This window comes from Salmo trutta, unplaced genomic scaffold (assembly GCF_901001165.1).
Source record: "Salmo trutta unplaced genomic scaffold, fSalTru1.1, whole genome shotgun sequence".
Classification (NCBI taxonomy): Eukaryota; Metazoa; Chordata; class Actinopteri; order Salmoniformes; family Salmonidae; genus Salmo; species Salmo trutta.
The window spans coordinates 5,991,897-6,006,105 of NW_021822911.1; the positions used below are offsets into that span (position 1 = coordinate 5,991,897).

Below are 14,209 nucleotides of genomic sequence, written 5' to 3' on the forward strand. Positions count from 1 at the left end.
CAAGGAGCAGTCTACACAAACAGCCACCTGAACTACTGCCCTAGAAAAGACAAGGAGCATCTACACAAACAGCCACCTGAACTACTGTCCTACAAAGACAAGGAGCATCTACACAAACAGCCACCTGATCTACTGCCCTACAAAGACAAAGAGCATCTACACAAACAGTGAATCTGAGAAAAATGGCTTTGAAGTTTGTTTTGTAGTCCATGCATATCAACCATGACCACTGATCTGACCTATGACCCCTAAAATGCTGATACTGCACTCTGCCTTGGTATGACCTTTAACAGCTGTCTGGGTAATGAAACAGGAAAGAGCAGCATCTAGAAATCTAAATGTGTTGATCCAGATTTCTGGTTGTTCTTCTGTTTGATGGAAACAGTTTGAGAGTTCTAACTACATTCCAACTATTTTTAATGGTGTTATGTAGTTGTGTTGTCATGTTGTGAATGTTGTATTGTAGTAACCAACTGTATTTAATGGTGTTATGTAGTTGTGTTGTCATGTTGTGAATGTTGTATTGTAGTAACCCTCAACTGTATTTAATGGTGTTATGTAGTTGTGTTGTCATGTTGTGAATGTTGTATTGTAGTAACCAACTGTATTTAATGGTGTTATGTAGTTGTGTTGTCATGTTGTGAATGTTGTATTGTAGTAACCAACTGTATTTAATGGTGTTATGTAGTTGTGTTGTCATGTTGTGAATGTTGTATTGTAGTAACCAACTGTATTTAATGGTGTTATGTTGTTGTGTTGTCATGTTGTGAATGTTGTATTGTAGTAACCAACTGTATTTAATGGTGTTATGTAGTTGTGTTGTCATGTTGTGAATGTTGTATTGTAGTAACCAACTGTATTTAATGGTGTTATGTAGTTGTGTTGTCATGTTGTGAATGTTGTATTGTAGTAACCAACTGTATTTAATGGTGTTATGTAGTTGTGTTGTCATGTTGTGAATGTTGTATTGTATCCTGTTTCCGGTTTCCTGTTTCCGGTCACAACTTGCAGACTTGTTTACGCTGTTGTGCGTTTTTGTTGCCGTTTTTACTTTGCTACCTGACGGTTTTTACTTTTTCATTACCGTATATTTTTACTTTTTCCCTCACTCAACTTTTTTTTTCATTCAACTTTCCTACCCCGGAGGTTTTATCTGGACATGGTTCGTCAGGACTTCAAACAGCCGAAGCTAAGTAACATTAACATGATGCCTTCTAATTGCAGTCGTTGTACTCATAATATACAGGAGAACGATCGCCTTACGGCAAGGATAGCTGTGCTGCAAGCCCAGCTTCAGACGCAATCGTTAGGCAAGGGTCATTTCAGTGTAGGAAAGGATGAAACAGCGTCTGTGCCACCAGCAAGTACAGATAGTAACGTTAGTATAAACCCCCTCGCACGGTCCCCGCAGCCGGACATCTTTCTCATGGCTTCTGGAGGGAAACGCTGTAGGAATGCTCAACCGGTGTCGCTTATTCAGCCGACAGAAACTTTCAACCGGTTCTCCCCATTAAGCGAGTCGGAGTCGGAGGCCGAGACTTCTCTGGTCTCTGCTCCTCCCGTTGTGGGGTCTGAGACGCCGACGGCTCCCACCATTAGCTCTGACAAATTGAAAACCCTAGTCATTGGCGACTCCATTACCCGCAGTATTAGACTTAAAACTAATCATCCAGCGATCATACACTGTTTACCAGGGGGCAGGGCTACCGACGTTAAGGCTAATCTAAAGACGGTGCTGGCTAAAGCTAAAACTGGCGAGTGTAGAGAGTATAGAGATATTGTTATCCACGTCGGCACCAACGATGTTAGGATGAAACAGTCAGAGGTCACCAAGCGCAATATAGCTTCAGCGTGTAAATCAGCTAGAAAGATGTGTCGGCATCGAGTAATTGTCTCTGGCCCCCTCCCAGTTAGGGGGAGTGATGAGCTCTACAGCAGAGTCTCACAACTCAATCGCTGGATGAAAACTGTTTTCTGCCCCTCCCAAAAGATAGAATTTGTAGATAACTGGCCCTCTTTCTGGGATTCACCCACAAACAGGACCAAGCCTGGCCTGCTGAGGAGTGACGGACTCCATCCTAGCTGGAGGGGTGCTCTCATCTTATCTACGAACATAGACAGGGCTCTAACTCCTCTAGCTCCACAATGAAATAGGGTGCAGGCCAGGCAACAGGCTGTTAGCCAGCCTGCCAGCTTAGTGGAGTCTGCCACGAGCACAGTTAGCGTAGTCAGCTCAGCTTTCCCCATTGAGACCGTGTCTGTGCCTCGATCTTGGTTGGGCAAAATTAAAAATGGCGGTGTTCGCTTCAGTAATCTTACTAGTATAAAGACCTCCTCCATTCCTGCCATTATTGAAAGAGATTGTGATCCTTCACATCTCAAAATTGGGTTACTTAATGTTAGATCCCTCACTTCCAAGGCAGTTATAGTCAATGAACTAATCACTGATCATAATCTTGATGTGATTGGCCTGACTGAAACATGGCTTAAGCCTGATGAATTTACTGTGTTAAATGAGGCCTCACCCCCTGGTTACACTAGTGACCAAACCCCCCGTGCATCCGGCAAAGGCGGAGGTGTTGCTAACATTTACGATAGCAAATTTCAATTTACAAAAAAAAAAAAAAAAAAAAAAACAATGACGTTTTCGTCTTTTGAGCTTCTAGTCATGAAATCTATGCAGCCTACTCAATCACTTTTTATAGCTACTGTTTACAGGCCTCCTGGGCCATATGCAGTGTTCCTTACTGAGTTCCCTGAATTCCTATCGGATCTTGTAGTCATAGCAGATAATATTCTAATTTTTGGTGACTTTAACATTCACATGGAAAAGTCCACAGACCCACTCCAAAAGGCTTTCGGAGCCATCATCGACTCAGTGGGTTTTGTCCAACATGTCTCTGGACCTACTCACTGCCACAGTCATACTCTGGACCTAGTTTTGTCCCATGGAATAAATGTTGTGGATCTTAATGTTTTTCCTCATAATCCTGGATTATCGGACCACCATTTTATTGCGTTTACAATTGCGACAAATAATCTGCTCAGACCCCAACCAAGGAAGATTAAAAGTCGTGCTATAAATTCTCAGACAACCCAAAGATTCCTTGATGCCCTTCCAGACTCCCTCTGCCTACCCAAGGACGTCAGAGGACAAGAATCAGTTAACCACCTAACCGAGGAACTCAATTCAACCTTGCGCAATACCCTAGATGCAGTTGCACCCCTAAAAATTAAAAACATCTGTCATAAGAAACTAGCTCCCTGGTATACAGAAAATACACGAGCTCTGAAGCAAGCTTCCAGAAAATTGGAACGGAAATGGCGCCACACTAAACTGGAAGTCTTCCGACTAGCTTGGAAAGACAGTACCGTGCAGTATCGAAGAGCCCTCACTGCTGCACGATCATCCTATTTTTCCAACTTAATTGAGGAAAATAAGAACAATCCGAAATTTCTTTTTGACACTGTCGCAAAGCTAACTAAAAAGCAGCATTCGCAAATGGAGGATGGCTTTCACTTCAGCAGTAATAAATTTATGAACTTTTTTGAGGAAAAGATCATGATCATTAGAAAGCAAATTACGGACTCCTCTTTAAATCTGGGTATTCCTCCAGGGCTTCATTGTCCAGAGTCTGCACAACTCTGCCAGGACCTTGGCTCAAGGGAGATACTAAAGTGTTTTAGTACTATATCTCTTGACACAATGATGAAAATAATCATGGCCTCCAAACCCTCAAGCTGCATACTGGACCCTATTCCAACTAAACTACTGAAAGAGCTGCTTCCTGTGCTTGGCCCTCCTATGTTGAACATAATAAACGGCTCTCTATCCACCGGATGTGTACCAAGCTCACTAAAAGTGGCAGTAATAAAGCCTCTCTTGAAAAAGCCGAATCTTGACCCAGAAATTATAAAAAACTATCGGCCTATATCGAATCTTCCATTCCTCTCAAAAATTTTAGAAAAAGTTGTTGCGCAGCAACTCACTGCCTTCCTGAAGACAAACAATGTATACGAAACGCTTCAGTCTGGTTTTAGACCCCATCATAGCACTGAGACTGCACTTGTGAAGGTGGTAAATGACCTTTTAATGACGTCAGACCGAGGCTCTGCATCTGTCCTCATGCTCCTAGATCTTAGTGCCGCTTTTGATACCATCGATCACCACATTCTTTTGGAGAGATTGGAAACCCAAATTGGTCTACATGGACAAGTTCTGGCCTGGTTTAGATCTTATCTGTCGGAAAGATATCAGTTTGTCTCTGTGAATGGTTCGTCCTCTGACAAATCAATTGTAAATTTCGGTGTTCCTCAAGGTTCCGTTCTAGGACCACTATTGTTTTCACTATATATTTTACCTCTTGGGGATGTCATTCGAAAACATAATGTTAAATTTCACTGCTATGCGGACGACACACAGCTGTACATTTCAATGAAACATGGTGAAGCCCCAAAATTGCTCTCGCTAGAAGCCTGTGTTTCAGACATAAGGAAGTGGATGGCTGCAAATTTTCTACTTTTAAACTCGGACAAAACAGAGATGCTTGTCCTAGGTCCCAAGAAACAAAGAGATCTTCTGTTGAATCTGACAATTAATCTGGATGGTTGTACAGTCGTCTCAAATAAAACTGTGAAGGACCTCGGCGTTACTCTGGACCCTGATCTCTCTTTTGAAGAACATATCAAGACTGCTTCAAGGACAGCTTTTTTCCATCTACGTAACATTGCAAAAATCAGAAACTTTCTGTCCAAAAATGACGCAGAAAAATTAATCCATGCTTTTGTTACTTCTAGGCTCGACTACTGCAATGCTCTACTTTCCGGCTACCCGGATAAAGCACTAAACAAACTTCAGTTAGTGCTAAATACGGCTGCTAGAATCCTGACTAGAACCAAAAAATTTGATCATATTACTCCAGTGCTAGCTTCCCTACACTGGCTTCCTGTTAAGGCAAGGGCTGATTTCAAGGTTTTACTGCTAACCTACAAAGCATTACATGGGCTTGCTCCTACCTATCTTTCCGATTTGGTCCTGCCGTACATACCTACACGTACGCTACGGTCACAAGACGCAGGCCTCCTAATTGTCCCTAGAATTTCTAAGCAAACGGCTGGAGGTAGGGCTTTCTCCTATAGAGCTCCATTTTTATGGAATGGTCTGCCTACCCATGTGAGAGACGCAGACTCAGTCTCAACCTTTAAGTCTTTACTGAAGACTTATCTCTTCAGTAGGTCCTATGATTAAGTATAGTCTGGCCCAGGAGTGTGAAGGTGAACGGAAAGGCTGGAGCAACGAACCGCCCTTGCTGTCTCTGCCTTGTCGGTTCCCCTCTTCCCACTGGGATTCTCTGCCTCTAACCCTTTTACAGGGGCTGAGTCACTGACTTACTGGTGTTCTTCCATGCCGTCCATGGGAGGGGTGCGTCACTTGAGTAGGTTGAACCACTGACGTGGTCTTCCTGTCTGGGTTGGCGCCCCCCCCTTGGGTTGTGCCGTGGCGGACATCTTTGTGGGCTATACTCGGCCTTGTCTTCGGACGGTAAGTTGGTGGTTGTAGATATCCCTCTAGTGGTGTGGGGGCTGTGCTTTGGCAAAGTGGGTGGGGTTATATCCTGCCTGTTTGGCCCTGTCCGGGGGTATCATCGGATGGGGCCACAGTGTCTTCTGATCCCTCCTGTCTCAGCCTCCAGTATTTATGCTGCAGTAGTTTATGTGTCGGGGGGCTAGGGTCAGTCTGTTACATCTGGAGTATTCTCTTGTCTTATCCGGTGTCCTGTGTGAATGTAAATATGCTCTCTCTAATTCTCTCTTTCTTTCTTTCTCTCGGAGGACCTGAGCCCTAGGACTACCTGGCATGATGACTCCTTGCTGTCCCCAGTCCACCTGGCCATGCTGCTGCTCCAGTTTCAACTGTTCTGCCTGCAGCTACGGAACCCTGACCTGTTCACCGGACGTGCTTGTTGCACCCTCGACAATTACTATGATTATTATTATTTGACCATGCTGGTCATTTACGAACATTTTAACATCTTGACCATGTTCTGTTATAATATCCACCCGGCACAGCCAGAAGAGGACTGGCCACCCCTCATAGCCTGGTTCCTCTCTAGGTTTCTTCCTAGGTTTTTGGCCTTTCTCAGGAGTTTTTCCTAGGGAGTTTTTCCCAGCCACCGTGCTTCTTTCACATGCATTGCTTGCTGTTTGGGGTTTTAGGCTGGGTTTCTGTACAGCACTTTGAGATTTCAGCTGATGTACGAAGGGCTATATAAATAAATTTGATTTGATTTGATTTGATTTGATTTAGTAACCAACTGTATTTAATGGTGTTATGTAGTTGTGTTATCATGTTTTGAATGTTGTATTGTAGTAGGCCTAACCCTCACCAATTTTTCCAGTGAAGGAGAGAGATACCAGACAAGACACAGAGACAGCAACAGAAGAGTAGGATATGATGGAGAGAGACACCAGACAAGACACAGAGACAGCAACAGAAGAGTAGGATATGAAGGAGAGAGACACCAGACAAGACACAGAGACAGCAACAGAAGAATAGGATATGATGGAGAGAGACACCAGACAAGACACAGAGACAGCAACAGAAGAGTAGGATATGAAGGAGAGAGACACCAGACAAGACACAGAGACAGCAACAGAAGAATAGGATATGATGGAGAGAGACACCAGACAAGACACGGAGACAGCAACAGACGACACAGAGAAAGTGATGGAGAGAGGTAGAGGAGGCGAGACCGCAAAGTAGACTCTATCACTTAAAGCTTCTACAGGGATTATAATTAATGCACTGGTGGGTGCGTGTGTCCGTGCTATCGAGATAGAGAGATGGAGAGAGAGAGAGAGAGTGCTTGTTTAGGTACTGTGTTATTCTTTTATCGGTTTGGCTCATTAGACAGGTCATAGTCTATGTTTGAAGTTGTGGTTTTTGGCAAAACACTTTAGATGTATTCATGGTTTTAGCTGTTGAAATTCAGTCCCGGACCCCCCTACTGGCTATGGGCTAAGCCACCAATGTCTTCACATCCTAGGGGAGAGAGGAGCTGCTACCCCTGGGGAGAGAGTAGCTGCTTCCCCTGGGGAGAGAGGAGCTGCTACCCTGGGGAGAGAGTAGCTTCTACCCCTGGGGAGAGAGGAGCTGCTACCCTGGGGAGAGAGGAGCTGCTACCCCTGGGGAGAGAGAAGCTGCTACCCCTGGGGAGAGAGGAGCTGCTACCCCTGGGGAGAGAGAAGCTGCTACCCCTGGGGAGAGAGGAGCTGCTACCCCTGGGGAGAGAGGAGCTGCTACCCCTGGGGAGAGAGAAGCTGCTACCCCTGGAGAGAGAGGAGCTGCTACCCCTGGGGAGAGAGAAGCTGCTAACCCTGGGGAGAGAGGAGCTGCTACCCCTGGGGAGAGAGGAGCTGCTACCCCTGGGGAGAGAGGAGCTGCTACCCCTGGGGAGAGAGGAGCTGCTACCCCTGGGGAGAGAGGAGCTGCTACCCCTGGGGAGAGAGAGGAGCTGCAACCAGGAGAGACTGTGACCCTGCTCGGGAAGAGCTTAACGATTGGTGATTGTTGGGGCACGATTGGCAGGAGCTTCAGTGATGAAGACTGCTGAACTTGCTGATGTTTCACAATATGCCACGGCCGTCTCAGTCACCAGGTCTCAACAAAATAAAACACCACCATCCCTCCAATAGACTTCCAGACAGTTGTAGAATGTTTGCCAAGGCACATTGTAAGAGCTGTAAAGAGAGAGGGACTCGGAGAGAGAACAGGTAGAACCTGATATGTAAATGAGCAGAGCAAACGAAAGTAACTTTCGACGACCGAATGATCATTCAGACTCTGTTTCTATTGAGAGATAAAAGGTAAGACGACGATTGTTATGTGTATTAATATAGTTGATGATATTGTTGTGTGTATTAATATAGTTGATGATATTGTTGTGTGTATTAATATAGTTGGTGATATTGTTGTGTGTATTCATATAGTTGATGATATTGTTATGTGTATTCATATAGTTTATGATATTGTTATGTGTACTAATATAGTTAATTATATTGTTATGTGTATTCATATAGTTGATGATATTGTTATGTGTATTCATATAGTTGATGATATTGTTGTGTGTATTAATATAGTTGATGGTATTGTTATGTGTATTCATATAGTTAATTATATTGTTATGTGTATTCATATAGTTGATGATATTGTTGTGTGTATTAATATAGTTAATTATATTGTTATGTGTATTCATATAGTTGGTGATATTGTTATGTGTATTCATATAGTTGATGATATTGTTATGTGTATTAATATAGTTGATGGTATTGTTATGTGTATTAATATAGTTGATGATATTGTTGTGTGTATTCATATAGTTGGTGATATTGTTGTGTGTATTAATATAGTTGATGGTATTGTTATGTGTATTCATATAGTTAATTATATTGTTATGTGTATTCATATAGTTGATGATATTGTTATGTGTATTAATATAGTTGGTGATATTGTTATGTGTATTCATATAGTTGATGATATTGTTATGTGTATTCATATAGTTGGTGATATTGTTATGTGTATTCATATAGTTGATGATATTGTTATGTGTATTAATATAGTTGATGATATTGTTATGTGTATTCATATAGTTGATGATATTTTTGGTGGACAGTGTTATAATAGTCCTACTCTCCTTAAAATGTTTTTGATATAAATTAGATGCGTGGGGTGAATTCGTTCTGTGCCCATCTGTGTGCCCCAGGGTGATCGCTCCTACACTATCTACAATCTAAAAGGGTTCTTTGGCTGTCCCCATCGAAGAACCCTTTGTAGAACCCTTTTTTTGGTACTAGGTAGAACACTTTTGGGTTCCGTGAAGAACCCTTTCCACCGAGGGTTCTACATGGAAGCCAGAAGGGTTCTACCTGGAACCCAAAAGCGTTCTCCTATGGGGACGGCCGGAGGACCCGTTTGGAACCCTTTATTCTAAGAGTGTACTGTATCATAGGTCTATACACTTGTCTTCTGAAAACAGACTTAAAACACAACAAGCAACAAACAAACATGTTCTCTTTATAATCTACAGTTAACTCTTTTCACTCAGGAAGGTATGTTGTGTGAAAGAGAGACTAATAAATATTGTTCGAGAGACTAACAACAACTTACACTTCCTCAAAACAGGTTGTGTGTATTCATTAGTGCCCACCGTAGCAAAACGTTTGGCAACAGAAACCGTTTAGGTCACATTGTACAGCGTTTAGAGTAAACGGTTTATGTTTTATTTAACATCTTAAAACTGTTGGCTGTGGAGTAAACTTATGAATACAACCCAGGTTGTAGCCTACGACTCGGCATGTTGATACCTGCCTCTTGCTGAAACCTGAACGTAGCCTGAGGGGTAAACTATGATACAGGCTTGATATACTGGTTTTCTAAAGCTAGACAGCTTCAGTTAGCTTCACATTCCAGCTCAGGCCTCACCCATCAGAATATACAGAACAGAACAGAAAAAATCGCAAATTAAGTTTCAAGGTGAGAATCCTGCCAGGGATTATTGTAAAGTGTGTAGAGAAATTAAATGTAATGTTAGTATAGTGAATGACAGTAAAACACTCCTAACAGTCTACTACTACTGAGACAGGTTGGTGTAATGTTAGTATAGTGAATGACAGTAAAACCCTCCTAACAGTCTACTACTACTGAGACAGGTTGGTGTAATGTTAGTATAGTGAATGACAGTAAAACCCTCCTAACAGTCTACTACTACTGAGACAGGTTGGTGTAATGTTAGTATAGTGAATGACAGTAAAACACTCCTAACAGTCTACTACTACTGAGACAGGTTGGTGTAATGTTAGTATAGTGAATGACAGTAAAACCCTCCTAACAGTCTACTACTACTGAGACAGGTTGGTGTCAGTTTAATCAGACAAAATGGAGCTGACTGGACGTGGTCAATTTTTGTAGGGGTTACTACATTTTTCGTAAGGAAAACTCAAGTCTGAAATTTCTAAGTGGAAATTACAAACTTCAGAAGCCTTTTTAAACCTCAAATACACTACAAGTTTTACATTTCCTGCATTGCTGGAATGTTCTTCTGCAGTGGGGGGTGATCAAAATAAGATCCTACATCTGTACACATAATTGTACATGGAGATATGTATGGGGGTCTATAACATCCAATCACAGAGGTTTACATCAGCTGACAGTTGCAATGTTATTGCTAATAACTCAAACTGCCCTTTTCAGATAAAGACATAAACTCTGTACAGATGTAGGATCTTAATTTGATCACCCTGTTGCAGTAAAACTAAACTTGTAGTGTATTTGAGTGTTATTAAAACTTTAGAAAAGGTTTCTGAAGATAATAAATTCCACTTTTCCATTTTAAAACTGTTCATTAATTATAATCCACACAATAATTCAAATGTCCTGTTTCTGCAGGATTATTTTCCTGGTGTAGCAAACTGGCTCAAATTAAGATCCAACATCTGCAGCAATATACCCCTCTCTAATGTATATGGCTCTATTGAGATTCACTTTTGACCATTTGACATCTTGTATTTACTGTTGTTTAGGCTGGTTGAATGAGTTGCCTGTGAAAGCTACTTCATCTGCAAGAAAACAGGGGCTGCACCAGTGACTGTCAGAAGTTTTGTGATTTCCTCATATGAACGTGAAAGTAAGTGCATTGTCTACGCAGTTACAAAAATGGCTGTTGAAACTGTGGCACATATTTCTCGGTAACATTGAATAAATGTGTTGGTATGTAGGAAAGACGGGCAGACTCTCATACTGTTGGTCTAGACTACCTACAAACTATTATAAGGCTATGATCACTTATCATGCCGACAAACCTGATGGTCTCTGTGAACTGATCTGAACAGGTTTAGACTGGTCATCTATGATATGTAGGTTATATACAGTACATTCTCTGTCCTGCTACTGGTAGGACTATAACATTATGTTGATCTGAACAGGTTTAGACTGGTCATCTATGATATGTACGTTATATACAGTACATTCTCTGTTCTGCTACTGGTAGGACTATAACATTATGTTGATCTGAACAGGTTTAGACTGGTCATCTATGATATGTAGGTTATATACAGTACATTCTCTGTCCTGCTACTGGTAGGACTATAACATTATGTTGATCTGAACAGGTTTAGGCTGGTCATCTATGATATGTAGGCTATAGCCGATGTATAGACCTTGATCTGCATATCACTAACAAACTGTTATTATACATTATAACCTGGTCTACTTTAAATAATATAACATCTCTCACTTGATGCAAAAAACCTTTCTGAATGGATCAACAATTTCCTCCTCGGATCAATCATGCCCGTTTTAGCCCTTCTGTCTAAATTCTCAGATATGTTTAGAAAAGAACAGATTGAAAGACAATAAATATCCTACTGTTAGTGAATACAAATACGTGTGAGACATGGCCTTGTGTTGCTGTACTGTCTATAACTACCTTAACAAACAGTGACTTATTATTATTATTATTATTATTATTATTATTATTATTATTATTATTATTGTTGCTGTACTGTCTATAACTACCTTAACAAACAGTGACTTATTATTACTTTAATTATTATTATTATTATTATTATTGTTGTTCTGTCTATAACTACCTTAACAATCAGTGACTTATTATTATTATTATTATTATTATTGTTGTTATTGTTATTATTATTATTATTATTATTGTTGCTGTACTGTCTATAACTACCTTAACAGTGACATTATTATTATTATTATTATTATTGTTATTGTTGTTTTTCTGTCTATAACTACCTTAACAAACAGTGACTTATTATTATTATTGACAGTTACCATGGAGATGAAATGTCACAACAACATGTTCATGTGATGCATTAAATCACCTGACTGTTTCTATGTCTGTTAGTAAATGTTTTATTTCTCAAAGAGATAATGAATAAATGAGAACAATTGACAGTCAAGAACTAGTTGTCACTGTGTTAACCACAACCAACATGCTGGATCTCTGTTTACAGAGGTCAGTGCTCTAAAATGAGTCTCTCTGGGGAGAGAAAGGAAGGGGGCCCTGCCTCTAAAATGAGTCTCTCTGGGGACAGAGAGGAAGGGGGCCCTGTCTCTAAAATGAGTCTCTCTGGGGAGAGAGAGGAGGGGGGCCCTGCCTCCAAAATGCATCTTTCTGGTGGACATGACACCAAAGCTAAGAGGTGAGATAACAATTTTATGAATAATTCATGAAGTTTATTTCCTATATAAATAGCTATCTTAAGATGAATGCACTTACTGTAAATCTCTCTGGATAAGAGCATCTGCTAAATCAGGGGTTCTCAATCCGGGGTCTGCGGAGGTACTGCAGGGGTTCTGCAGGAAGCTCGGGGAGTGGTGGTGTATCCAGGGAGAAAACTAAACTAATATTCTGAAATGTCATTGTGGTCTTATGTTACCGTCTATTGGAATTATTTAGCAACTGCAGTAGTGCTGAAAAATTGTGTTATTCCTTACTAAAGTAGTAATTACTCAGAATTACTAGTTAATTTTATCGCTTACAATCATAAAATAAGAACTTATAGCATAACAAACAATTAAACTGACATAAACCAAAATCACTATATATGTAGTTATTTAGTTAATTACCAAATTGAGCCGGTCGGTCACATTTGAGAGTGAGGGAGATAGATAGCATTTTGCATAAAAAAACATGATTTTTGTCTCTCTGAAATGAAACCATCAAGTGATAGATTTTAAACAAATCCTTGTCTGTGAGAGATGTAATAATTAATACATAATTTCTTTAAACAATAAAAGCTCATTTCTGTAAAGTGATATGTTGCGTTTTGGAACTATTCTTATGTTTCCCATCTGAGATCAGAGCAGATGAGAGATGTAATGTTTGTCTCTGTTGTGTTGAAGTCCAATCAAGCAGGAGAGACCAGCCTCCCCTGTACCCAGCTGTGTGTCCATGAAGAGTGACTGGTCTATGGTTCAACCTATACACTTTAGAGAGGTAGACTTTTCTACTGAACAAAGGTAAGAAGAACTCATGGGTCATGGTCAGTGAGTTAAACAACATCGTCTCTAGTCATTTCTCCTCTCCCATTTTCACATTTCTTTTTGTTGTTTTCATAACCCATAGTCTTAAAACAATATTAAACAAACACAAAGTTCCCTCCCTGTGTGTGTGTGTGTGTGTGTGTGTGTGTGTGTGTGTGTGTGTGTGTGTGTGTATACTGTAATCTCATGTTTTGTCCACAGAAACCAACAGGAGAGATCAGAGTCAGAGATTCTCAGTGGTCAGTCTTCCCAGAGTCATCAAACAGACCTGGACTCTCTATTCAGTGTATGTGATCCTGTTATGAACATTTGTTTTTGTTTTCCTCAAGTAAAGTTGATCTGTCAATTATTCATTATTGTGTTAATGAGAAAGCATTTATTCTCTTGCTTAACTTATTTACATGATTTATTTCAGATGCTTGAAGAGAAAATTATGACATTTGTGAAGAACGAGCTGAAGATGTTCAAGAGGATTCTTAGTCCAGAACTCCCAGAAGGCTTTGAGAGTCAGAAGCAGGATAAGGAAGTGGTGGATGCTGAAGATGAGAAGCAGGAGAGCTGTGCCAGAGAGGGGGCTCTGAAGATCACACTGCACGTCCTGAGGAAAATGAACCAGAAGGAGCTTGCTGACACACTGGAGAATTGTAAGATCTGTCTGCCTCATGTTGAATGCTGTTTTATAACATTTAAAAGCTGTAGCTAAATTACAGCTAAAGTAGCTGTGTAACTCAATGATATTGTAGCAGCCTTAACACAACACCTAGTGACCTCAACAGTAGCAGAAGGGATGTGTTGTGTTGATTAATTTAGAGACAGTGAGAGACAACATTAATAATACCATCAATAATACCAATAATAATATAATCAGTCACACCAGTCTGTAATGCATTATGAAAACATTTACACATTTATACTGTCGTGTCTTATCAAATAACTTCCTGTAATTATTATCACGCGATTAAACTGATTAATTGTTTAACTGTAATTAACTAGGAGATCGGGGCACCAAGGAAAATATTGAGATTACAAAGTTATAATTTTGCTAATATAACTTTCCTATATTATAACATTATATATTATATTATATTATAGTATAGGCAGATTATCTTCTGGTTTAACCTGTTATGGCTAGGGGGCAGTATTTTC

At 40.5% G+C, this 14,209-nt stretch overlaps 2 long non-coding RNA genes across 2 annotated transcripts; both read left to right on the forward strand.

Annotated features, from left to right (window-relative positions):
* Positions 1-7,459: 7,459 nt before the first annotated feature.
* LOC115186621 (uncharacterized) lies at positions 7,460-10,777 on the forward strand. Its single transcript, XR_003875805.1, has 2 exons — positions 7,460-7,866; positions 10,579-10,777. It is a non-coding gene; the product is annotated as an uncharacterized LOC115186621 (long non-coding RNA).
* Positions 10,778-12,165: 1,388 nt separating this feature from the next.
* LOC115186622 (uncharacterized) lies at positions 12,166-13,318 on the forward strand. The gene is made up of 3 exons (XR_003875806.1): positions 12,166-12,219; positions 12,923-13,039; positions 13,265-13,318. It is a non-coding gene; the product is annotated as an uncharacterized LOC115186622 (long non-coding RNA).
* Positions 13,319-14,209: the final 891 nt, after the last annotated feature.